An 11955-nucleotide genomic window follows, 5' to 3' on the forward strand; every position below is an offset into this window, starting at 1 on the left:
CCCTTAAGGTACAGAGCAGAGGCCAGAAAAGATCCGTGGGTGGAAAACTGGCACGTCTGAGAGGAATCAAAGATATACGTGATTCCTTGGCTAGACGATGGGGTGCTGAGTACGCACTGTTCTCTTTAGCTTACTCCTCCTACTAGGTAGGAATAACTTGTTACTTCAGGTTCACCTTCACTTCCTGTGCTGCTAGCACTCTGCTTTGTACTTCTTTGCCTAGTCTTGGCACCTACCCTGAGCAGGATAAAGTCCTATAGCTAACATTTTGCTCTAACAAGGAAGCGCCATTGGGTACTAGAGCCAAATTCTGTGATCTCTTTTGCTTATAACAGGCTTTCCTTCAGAAGCATGTCCCTTACAATTACTGGGAAAGTTACCCTCTTGGACACCAGATGTGTTTGACTCCGTGGATAGTTAATAGGCCATTTGGGGGCAAAATGGAGTCCTGATTCAGCAGCAGTCTTCAGCACAAGGAGCAGGCCAGCCCCTCTGCAGTGAGACGGCTGGAAACACTTGGCTGCGCTGCAAGACCGGAGCAGAACTGAGCTGCGTGATCGAATGAGTCTCTGATCGCTAACACGGGGGCCAGGAAGCTTGCTTACTTCAAACTGCCATATGTGAGCATGACCCTGAGAAGAAAAGGGAATAGGGAGACTGTTTGCTGCTTGCTTCTGCAGCAGCCAGGGGCACCAGGCCAGGGGGCCATTCTTTGGAAATGAATAGGATTACGTCAGAGACCTGACTTGCATCATCAGTTTTTGGTCCTAACAGGAATGACCCTCAAGGCCCTCAGTGCTGATTAACTCCAAGGGGCAAAGAACATAATTAGCACAGGCTATACTGAGAAACTACCTACCTACATGAATGAAACTCAGGAATAACAGGAGGGCATGGAGGGAAAGTTTCTGTACCTACATTTAACATGGAAAATAAGCAAGGGAGATAGTTGGGCCCTTCCATGACCACTTTTCCCAAGGTTCGGTGACTGAACAGAAAGCCTGCCAGGCTCCAGTAAGCACGGTTCTCCAGGAGGTCCCTGCGCCAGGCTGGTCATTGTTCCACAGCAGAAATACAGAGTCTCTTTTGCAAAAAGTTGTGTTCCCCCACCCTGCACAGACACACAAATACACACCCTCTTTTCAGTGTAGAAAATGGCTGGAGTTCTTTTGCTAACATTTTAAAAGAAAACAGAATTACCCCAAGGGTAAAAAGCTTCAGTTTGAAAGGTGACCATCCCAGGAAGCATGCCAAAAACATAAGCTTCAAGAACACACTTAAACCTATGTCTCTTGCCTGAATTTCAGCCATAAGTGAATAAGCACATACCTGTTTGTGATGTAGTATCTCTCCCAGATGGCCACAAAGGCATGCTCTGTTGGATGCTACCTTAGGATCATCTTTGTCTTGTGTTACATCTATTTCTGCTGTTGGGTCATCTTTCTCAAGCAGGATCTGTATAGCAAAATCCCTGGTGTCCACAGAATCTCTAAGACCTGCAGAGGTGAAAAACCACACTCTATGTAGCTGGATGAATTATAGCAGCCTACAACACTAAAAGACATGCCCACCTCTATATTTACTGCAGAGAGGAGAAAAGTATTTAACCAAAATGAATGACTCGATCTGTGACAGTACATGTTATCTCTGAGTCCTATTATATCCTTTAAAAAGAGTCTTTATTAATTAATGCAACCCAGCAAACAAGTTCAACATCTAAAGATACACCCAATCCCCCAAAACTTACACAAAGACAGAGGTTCATCCCCTATCAACAGTGCTACTACAACCCAAATCAGTGTCCGCAAAAGTCCCATGCTCCCTACCTCTCCCCCGCTCAGTCTGCAACACCAAACACATATCTCCACTGATGTTAAGCGCCCACGTCTCCTCATCTCCACACAATAATTCATCCCCTCCTTTTCCCTACTGTTCTGCACAATTCAGTTCTCATTATGTTCTACTCATCTTTTAACTTTTATTCTAAATTTATTCTTAAGTGTCCAGGAAGAGCACACACCGACTGCTGAAGCTTCCTTAGCCTGACGAAGGGTTTTTGAACCCGAAAGCTTGCTTAATTACTATTCTCCAACCATTTGGGTTGGTCTAATAAAAGATATCAAATTCACCCAAGGAATCTTGTCAGCTCATAGAACTTACACGTCAATATTCAAAAAGGGTTTTCAAATTTGCTGGTTTGGATGAAGGCGAAGATTCTTTTTTTTAGCAATTTCCAAAAATGTCCATCAAATTTCCAACTAAGCATCATGTTGCCCCCCTCCCCTGTAGAACACTGACTTAATAGGACAATGTTTCCATTACAAAAACTTTGCAAACTTTTTTAAACCAGTCAGTGATTGTCGGCGGTATCACTTATTTTCCAGGTTTTTGCGATTGTAATTCTTGCAACCACTAGAAGATGAGTGATTAATTGCCTATGGATGCATCTACATGTCACCCTATGGTGATGTAGCCATGCATTACATCACCATATGGTGCGCTATGGTGACATAGCAATCACACGGGTCTACACGTGATCACCAGCTATGTCGCTGTAATGGTGTGCTCCCCAATTACAGTGCGCCGCTACAGCAACATAGCAGAGAAATCTAACGGCACAGCAACCGCCCTATTGCGCTGTGCTTTAGTACTTCCAAAAGGAAGTACTAAAGCAAAGGAAGTGCTAAAGCATGACACTGTAGCAACATCGCCATATGGTGATATGTAGATGTGCCCTATGTCACCTATACATTGCAGAGTTCTCAGGAAGGCTCAACAGGAACATTAAGGGGTTATCTTTTATTTCCCTCACCATGTCTTCAACCTTCTTTCAAAGCTATTTTATTTAATGTGTAAAAATGCTGGATGCTGTATTGGCACAAGCAGGGATGTGCCCAAAGATGACTTAATGTGTGGCATGACAGACAACTGCCCTACCTAGAAAAGGTGTTTTATCACCTGGTGGGCAGACTCCCCAGGCAACCAGGGAGCCAGCAAACAGGGACTGCCAACAGGGGAGTAGTTTGCAGGCAGTTGCTGGAGACAAGAGGAGGGAGGAAGAAGGAGGAGAGAAGCCATGCCAGGCACCAGATCCTGCCCAGGAAAGGTGAGTGGTCCAGCTGCCTGTACGTTTGGTTTAGCTGACTGTCTGTTTGCTTGGTGGGTGTGTGCTCGGAGAAGCTGGGAGTGAGTCCTGACTGCTGAGTGTTAATTATTGATTGCTGTGGGATTGCTGCCTGGGCCTGAGTCAGCCCAGGCCCACCCAGAAGGGTATACAAGGAGACTTCCCAAGCGACCAGGGAGCCTGTGACCAGGGACTGCTAACAGGGGAGAAGTTCACAGGCTAGTTCGTGGGTAGGAGTACACACCAGGTAGGAGTACACGGGAGCTTCTGACAGAGACTTCAGGTAAGTGAATGAGGAGTGGGGCTACTATGAGGGTGGGTCAGCAGTGCCCCTTGGCTCGGTTGGCAGTGCCCTAGCCCCCTGTCTGTGGGGTTGCCTGGTGGGACCCCTGAGGCCTGTGGGTAGTGTGGGGGCCAGGGGTTTCCTTGCCTGTCCCACACGTGCCCAGATTGAGGCCCTGGAGGGGCAGGTGAGGGAACTCCAGGCAGAGGTGAGCAGGCTGCGGGGGATCAGGGCTGCAGAGGATGAGACCGATGGATACTTTCATTCTCTGCAGGACCTGACACCTAGCGCAGGACCGTCACCTGCAGAGCTAGAGAGTGTGCGGCTGTGACTACTTCTCTAATGCAACTGGGGAACAGATACAAAGCCCTGGCTGCACTGGAGGATGATGCAGCAGAGGAAGCTGCAGGGGAAGACACATCCACAATGAACACCAGGGTCACTGAGCGACAACCGAGCAACCAGAGGGAGAGATGCTGGGTCATCGTGGTGGGTGACTCCCTCCTAAGAGGCACAGAGGGGCCTATCTGGCATGAGAGGTTTGCTGCCTACCTGGAGCCAGGATCTGGGACATCACTGTGAGGATTCCCGACCTCATCCAGCCCTCTGATTACTATCCCATGGTCCTCGTCAATGTGGGCACGAATGATGCAGCCAGGAGTAATCCAGACCGTGTCTTGAGTGACTACAGGGCTCTGGGGACCAGGCTTAGGAAGTCGGGGGCACAGGTGGTCTTCTCGTCCATCCTTCCAGTCAGCCGTCACTGTCAGCATCAGGACACCTGCATCAGGGAAGTCAACCTGCGGCTCCAGAGTTGGTGTCATAATGCTGGTTTTGGCTTCTACAACCACGATCCGCGCTTCCATGAGAGAGGCATCCTGGGACAAGATGCTCTTCGTCTCTCTTCTAAAGGTAAGAGTCTGTTCTCTTACAGGTTGGCTGATCTCCTCCGAAAGGCTCTAAACTAGGTTCGTTAGGGGATGGGGAAGCAGAGGATATGGCAACCTAGGATCAGTGAGTCACGAGCAATGAACTGGATCAGCCCAGGTAAGCACTAAGGGGCCTGATAGACATCAGGACAGGGGAGTACCAAGGGCACCCATCAGGGGCCTTAAATGTCTCTGCAGTAATACACTAATGGGGAACAAGCAGGAGGAACTTGCACTCCTGCTTGCAAGCAACAACTTCAACTTGGTTGGACTAAATGAAACCTGGTGGGACCCTACTCACTACTGGGCAGTAGGCATTCAGGGTTACAGGTTGTACAGATGGGATAGGGTGGGGGAAAAAAGGGGGTGGGGGTTGCTCTCTATGTTAAGGAACAATATACATCCTCTATAATCAAGATGGGATCAGAGGAGGGCCAAACTAAGGTACTGTGGGTCAGGATACAAGGGGGTAGAGTGGGGAAAGGGACTTGGTAGCGGGGGTCTGCAATAGTCTGCCACACCAGGAGGATAAGTAGACCAGAAATTCTCCAGACAGCTCTCAAAGGCCATACGGTCGAGAGATATGGTTGTCATGGGTGACCTAAACTACCCAGACATCTGCTGGGAGGAGCAGTCAGCCAAATCTAACTGCTCACGACGTAGGTTCTTAACCTGCAAACAGGACCTCCACCTAACACAGGAGGTATACGATCTCCCTAGCGGAAATGCCTTCCTGGACTTTATGTTAGCTACATGGGATGACCTAGTGGGGAATGTACAGGTACAAGGTAACCTAAGGGACAGTGACCATCAATTGACTGAATTCACCATCCAGCAAAGGATGGGTAAACTAACCAGCAGGGCTGAAGCGCTAGACTTCAGAAAGGCTAACTTCAGTGTGCTCAGGAGATTTGTTAGTGAGGTGTTAAAGCTCAAGAGCATTGGCGAAATGGGGGTCCAGGAAGGGTGGTCATTCCTCAAGGGAGCGATCCTATGAGCACAAAAGGAGACAATCCCATTGTGCATAAAAGGGGGCAAATAGGCCAAGAAGCCCCCTTGGCTGAACAGGGAAGTCCAGGAAAACCTAAGGGCAAAGAAAGAGGTATACAGGCTGTGGAAACAGAGAGTAGCTACCAAGGAGGAGTATACCTCCCTGGCTCGCACTTGCAGGGAATCAGTTAGGAAGGCCAAAGCAGGATTAGAACTTAGGCTGGCAGCAAAAATTAAGGTCAACAAAAACTCCTTCTTCAGGTATATGGGGAGCAAAGGAAGGCTCAGGGTAGCATAGGACCCCTACAGGACAAACTAGGGCAATTGGTGACAGAGATGGGGGAAAAAGCTGATCTTTTCAGTGAGGTCTTTGCATCTGTATTCCTAGACACAGACCAAGACAAATCTCCCAATTGGATCATAGATAGACACAGGAGGGACACCAGCCCACCATCTGTTAGTGCAGACTTAGTGAAGGGGCACTTGGAGGGGCTGGGTGTGTTCAAATCAGTGGGCCTGGATGAACTTCGTCCGAGGGTGCTGAAAAAATTGGCCAGTGTCATAGCAAAGCCACTGGCACAGCTGTTTGAGCACTCATGGTGCTCTGGTCGGGTCCCAGAGGACTGGAAAAGGGCCTATGTAGTCTCTATTTTCAGGAAGAGGAGAAGGGAGGAACCAGGAAACTATAGGCCAGTTAGCCTCACTTCTATCCTTGGGAAAACTGTGGAAAAAAATCATTAAGGATAACATTTGTGGGAGCCCAGCAGGGGAAATAATACTGAAAGGACATCAGAACAGATTCATTGCAGGTAGATTCTGCCTGACTAACCTTGTTTCTTTTTATGACCACAAAATGCTTTTTTCTTTTAGGTCACAAAATGCTTAGATGCAGGAGTCCATGTAGATGTCATCTATCTTGACTTTGAAAAGGCATTCGATACGGTATCTCATTCTTTTCTCATAAATAAACTGACAGGCTCTGATGTAGATGATTACACAGTCAGGTGGGTGGCAAATTGGCTCAGGGGTTGCACCCAGAGAGTGGTGGTGGCCAGGTTGATATCGACCTGGAAAGATGTGGGCAGTGGAGCCCTGCAAGGCTCGGTCCTTGGACTGGTGCTTTTCAATGTCTTCATCAGTGACTTGGCCGAGGGCATAGAGGGCACCCTGTCCAAATTCGCAGATGATATGAAATTATGGGGCAAAGTTAACATACCAGAGGGTAGGGAACAGATCCAGGCAGATCTGGACAGGTTGGAAAAGTGGGCAGAACGAAATAGGATGCAGTTCAACAAAAATAAGTGCAAAGTGCTGCACCTGGGCAAAAAGAACACAACACACTTCCAGGCTGGGGGGATGACCTTCTCAGCAGCAGAGCAATGGGATCTTGGAGTCATAGTTAACTCCAAGATGAACATGAGTTGTCCATGTGACTAAGTGATCAACAAGGATAAATGCACTTTATCATGCATTAGCAGATGCATGACAACAGGTCCAGTGAGGTGATGCTTCCCCTCTATGCGGCACTGGTCAGGCTGCCGTTGGAGTACTGGGTCCAGTTTTGAGCACCGCACTTCAAGAGGGATGTGGAGAATCTTGAGAGGATTCAGAGGGCGGCCACTCGTATGGTCAGAGACCTGCAGGCAAGGCCCTATGAGGAGAGACTGAGGGGCCTAGATCTGTTCAGCCTTTGCAAGAGAAGGCTGAGAGGTGATCTAGTGACTGCCAACAAATTCATCAGGGGAGGGCAGCAGGGAATAGGAGATGCTCTATTTACTAGGGCACCCCCTGGGGCAACTAGGAACAATGGCCACAAATTGACAGAGAGCAGATTTAGGTTGGACATTAGAAAGAACTTCTTCACAGTAAGGGTTGTCAGAATCTGGAATGGGCTCCCAAGGGAGGTGGTGCTCTCCCCTACCCTGGGGGTCTTCAAGAGGAGACTGGACAAGCACCTATAGCTGGGACAGTTTACTGCCCAGGGCGGGGGTCGGACTCAATGACCTACTGAGGTCCCTTCTGACCCTAACATCTATGAATCTATAAAATGTGAGTATCCACACATTAAAGCTTGTTAACTCATCCTAAGTGCCCTCTGAGCTTCTTACGGTTATGCCACTTTAGGTGAGGGTTAACTCTTGTGCCATGCTACCTAACTCATGTTAGAGTAACTTCAGTCTGCTCCATGAAGATAAAACAAGTAAACTGCAGCTCTCCTAGCTACCCACCCCCCCTCGCCAGGATAGGGATACACATGCTCCAGGAGGTGGGGGGAAGCACTTTAATTAGAGCGGCTCTCATGAGGTCCCTTCCAGCCCTAATGTCTATGAAATCTATGAAAGTGCTTGGAGTGTCACATGTATCAGTGTCCCCATGCTGAAAAATGGTAGTGGGCGCACTTTAACTAAAGCTTGTCAAGCAAGCTTTATTTAAAGTGCCTCTGCCACCATTTTTCAGCATGGGGACCCTGATACATGTGACACTGGAGTCTGCTGGACAGCGGTAATTACTACATTCCAGCAGACTTGATTAATCAAATCTGCTCCGATGTGCTGTAATTACGGCGCATCGGAGCAGCCTCACTGCACGTGTATAGGCACCCCAGGTGTCCTGGCTCCTACCCATGCCCCTGCTCACTATCCCTCCAGTGGCAAATCAGAGCCACTAGAAGTCAAAAAAAGGTATTAAACCATAACGTGTGATTGCTCACAGCTTGTTTTAACTTCAACATATTACTTTACATAACATATTACATAACTTTAACACTTTAGCATTCCACAGATTTGATATGGTCTAAAGTTTAATGTGTATATTCATCTGAGTGGCTGAGAAGGCTCAGGAGATCTGTGGCCCTGGCTTCAAGGTGTGTATGTGGGGGGATGGAGGGGTGGCAGCTCCACATGTCCCATAGGCCTTCATTACTGTAGGCCTATGGGCCTTCATTACCCCATATTCTATGGGGTTTTACAGCTAGAAACAGCATTTTGACTGTACCCAGCATGAGGATTATAACTGGAAGCAAATGAGACCCAGCGGTTGTGTCCATCTGAAACAGACTGGTGACTGCAGAGTGAGTTACTGGGCTAGTTTTTAAGAGAAACACCTTGGCTCAGCAAAAGAGAAGCCCAGCAAGATGAGTTTTACTGGGATTAGACCCCAGAGAATGCGTTTTGCTTAGTGATATCCAGGAGGTAAGGTTCAGGCCCCTACACTGAAGGTAATTATCTAGTAACTGCAGTGTATTTAAAAGTTTTCTGGATGTTGATGATCAGATCTCAACCAGAGGCAAAGGCTGGGAGCAAGAGCTAGCAAAAATCACTTTTGTTATGACCAGGCTTGTTCTCACTGGACCCTGTATACTTGAAGGGCTGAACAGCTCGCTTTTTAGACCTGGAACATCATGAAGGTAGAAACACGCTGTAGTTTAGGAGTGGTTGTCAGCTTCTGGCATGCCTGCTAGACTGAAGCTGTGGGAAGAGGCTGCTGCTATCTACCAAGATGTAGGTTTACCAAGAGATAGATTGGCCTTCTAATAGGTATATAGGAACATTAGACAGGGAGCGGCCTTGAGGGTCCAGTCCCATTCACTCACTGGCAAGCATTTACCCCAAATCACCACTTGTTTTAACAAGCAACTGTAGGGGAGGTGCTGGCGCCACTCTATGTGGCACCAGTTAGACTTAATCTAGGGTGTTCTGTGTAGCTCTGGGCTCCACATTTAAGAATGATGTGGAGAAGTTGGAGACGGTCCAGAGGTGGGAGCAAAAATGATATATATATAGAGAGAGAATGTGACCACAGTCCATGTTTCTTCATAAATTGGGCACATCTATCCTTTCCATTTGGACAATATACTCCAAAAAAACAGTCCTAACATGGCCACCAGTAGTCTGGGCCCTACATACCGAGGAGACTGCTTTATCCCGTATGCTCCATCATAACCCTAATGTCAGCTAAGAGCAAGCTCCTGCACATACCATCAAAATACCAAGTTTGCTTTGTAAAAACATGTGGGAGGTTGTTCTCAGCTCTGGATTCCCCCCTCTTGAGACCTGCCAGAGCCAAGCCTGGGCATCTTCTGGATATGCTGTAAGACCGTCTTATTTGGGCAGATGTTTAGCATGCAAGGCTAATTGGGGGATTGTTTAGGGAGTTTTGCTATATACATTTTAATATTTTATCTCCTTTTGTAAGTTAGTTTGTCTCTTAATGTTAGCTATTCTGAGCCTTTTTTGGGGAATCGTGGTATATAAACCTCAGAAGCATATAAATAAATAAATAAAATAGGCTTCACCCAGCTGAGCTATTTCTCATTGCAGGAGAAAGAAACAACAACACTGGTAACATATGAAAGTCAGTGTGACATCCACCTTACCTACACACTTGTGTTCAGCTTCATGATCTTCAGTGAGTTTCTCATGCACAAAATGACTAAAATTCAACATGTTAGAATCATGCTTCACTTCATACTTTTTAGCAGGTTGTTTACCCAATACATTATATTCAAACTATTTCAATATTGACAGATTGGCTACAATCCAAATTTGATACACCACTATTAGCACATTTTTGCTGTTTCTGTGCTTACAAAAGAACCAGAATGTTCCCTGGCAGTCAAGTTTAATAAGTATGCAAATCATGATCTGTGCTTATAGTCAAGCTCTTTTTTGTGCATGATTCAGTATGCCAACTTGGCTCTCCGTTCCTGATAGGAGATAAACAGAGCCACAGGAATTAGGATGAGACAGAATTTCTTTTGCAAATGGTTGGGTTTTCAAAACTTATGCAGAATTCAATCTAATCCCCATTACTCTGCACTGTAGATTTGCTAAGGGAAACATTACCCCTTGCACTGCTAATCCACAGGTCAGCATGCCAGAAGATGTGAACCAAATGTCTTTCTAATCCTAGGGTCACACTTAACTCTTAAACTTAAATACTCAAATAGCTAAGGGGCTGCTTTCTATTGTAATGAAAGAGCTGGAAAATATACCCTGTACTGTATAATGGTTCTGTACTAGCCATGAGCATGTGAAACAGAACTGCATTTATTTAGTGTGCATAGTTCAAGCAGCAATACATCACTGCATATGATACAGTTCTTCACCCTGCTTTTCACTGAGAGGTGTCTAATTTTGTATAGTGGTGAATCCCACTGCACTGGTGACATAAAAGAAAGAATAGGCCCATGAGTAAGGCACGTGGAAGATCTAAGTTTGGGGTTTGGCTCTGCCCCAGAAGTACTGTTCAACCGTGGAATAAGACTGCATATCTTCAGGTGCAATTTCAGCTCTCTGTACCTCAGTCTATAAGAAAATCTATAAAAAATGGGGCTAAGACTTCCTTCCCTCACTATCTTGTTGTGAGGATAAATGTTTAGTGCTTGAGAGGCACTCAGATACTACAGTAATGAAGGCCAGAGGAGTACATAAACAGACAAGATTATACTGAATGATAGTAGGAAAGATCAAAGAAAAACTAAGACTCTCTTCATATTATAGGCATTTCTTCCCTTCAGTCTGAGCCAGTCCATCACATCTTACTTTCCCTTTGCTACCGGCATCTGACTCCACTCTAGTTACAGCAATAGTTGCTGTTTAAGTCGCATGGCACACATCTTTTATCTCAACTCAGACTCCTCCTTCCTTTGAGTCAGCAAAAAAGAGTTGGTCTCTTTTTTTGTGTGAATGTAAAAGGAGTTTTCTTGTTCTCTCCTGCTTTGAGTATCAGTGCATTTGATCTTGAGGTAGGTTGCAACAGTGGGTGATTTAGGAGACGATTTTTTTTTTTGCTGTGTTACAGATGATTTCTTTCAAATTTTTATTTTTATCTCCCCACTTGGAGAACTTTCATGTGCAATTTGCTCTCCATGGCCTATTTTTGTCTAGGGAAATTAAAATGAATGCACTGTTTCTCGCCCTCCACTGAGCTGACACACATGTTACTGACATCTTCAGAACTTCTTTGAACTGTCTGGAGAGACCAGAATCCTATAATAGCTTTGGATGAAAAGTCCCATCTCCAAGTGACAATTATTATTATGAAGCTCCAGAAAATGGATTAAAAAGAGACTACAGTGCAGACATGCCTGATAACTACTGAACTAGTGGGTACTACAAGTCAGATTGATGAAAAAGACCCTCTTTATACCTGGTTGTTTCTCGCAGGTATCCTGAGCCTTATGCAGAAGTACCTCTCTTTTCCCACCCACCTAGTTATTTTCCCTCTCCAGGGTATAAGCAATAGCTCAAATTAAACAGAAATAGTCACATTAACCCAGGGACATCTAGTTTTTGAATCACAGCCAGCTCCTTGTGAGCACACAGGTGTCTTCTCCAGGCACACTTACTAGGGCTGTGTGAAGCTTCAGGTGCTGATTTGATTTGGAGGAGATTCAGTTTGTTTAGATGCCCAAATCTCCAAATCTGAATTGAATCGGGGGACCAATTAAAAGGTCCGAATTGATTCGAAGCTTCCTGAATCGATTTGGAAAAGATTCGGAGAGCTTTGGCGATTTGGGCAGTCCCTGCTGGCTGCAGCAGGGAGCTGGACCCGGACTTTGTGCTGGTAAGTAGGGGGTGGGGGCGGGGGCGAGGGCAGCGGAGGGATGGAGAAGGGGGGAAGGGACC

General features: G+C 46.4%; 1 long non-coding RNA gene across 1 annotated transcript in view; it reads right to left on the minus strand.

The window, feature by feature from the left end:
* Positions 1–522: 522 nt before the first annotated feature.
* Positions 523–11955, minus strand: part of LOC102380277 — an 86608-nt gene continuing 75175 nt past the window's right edge. The window contains exons 4-5 of the long non-coding RNA XR_324811.1: positions 1330–1496; positions 523–1111 (exon numbers count right to left, since the gene is read on the minus strand). This is a non-coding gene — a long non-coding RNA (uncharacterized LOC102380277). The remainder of the gene's footprint in view (positions 1112–1329; positions 1497–11955) is intronic.

The sequence above is a fragment of the Alligator sinensis genome, unplaced genomic scaffold, assembly GCF_000455745.1.
Source record: "Alligator sinensis unplaced genomic scaffold, ASM45574v1 scaffold171_1, whole genome shotgun sequence".
Lineage (NCBI taxonomy): Eukaryota > Metazoa > Chordata > Crocodylia > Alligatoridae > Alligator > Alligator sinensis.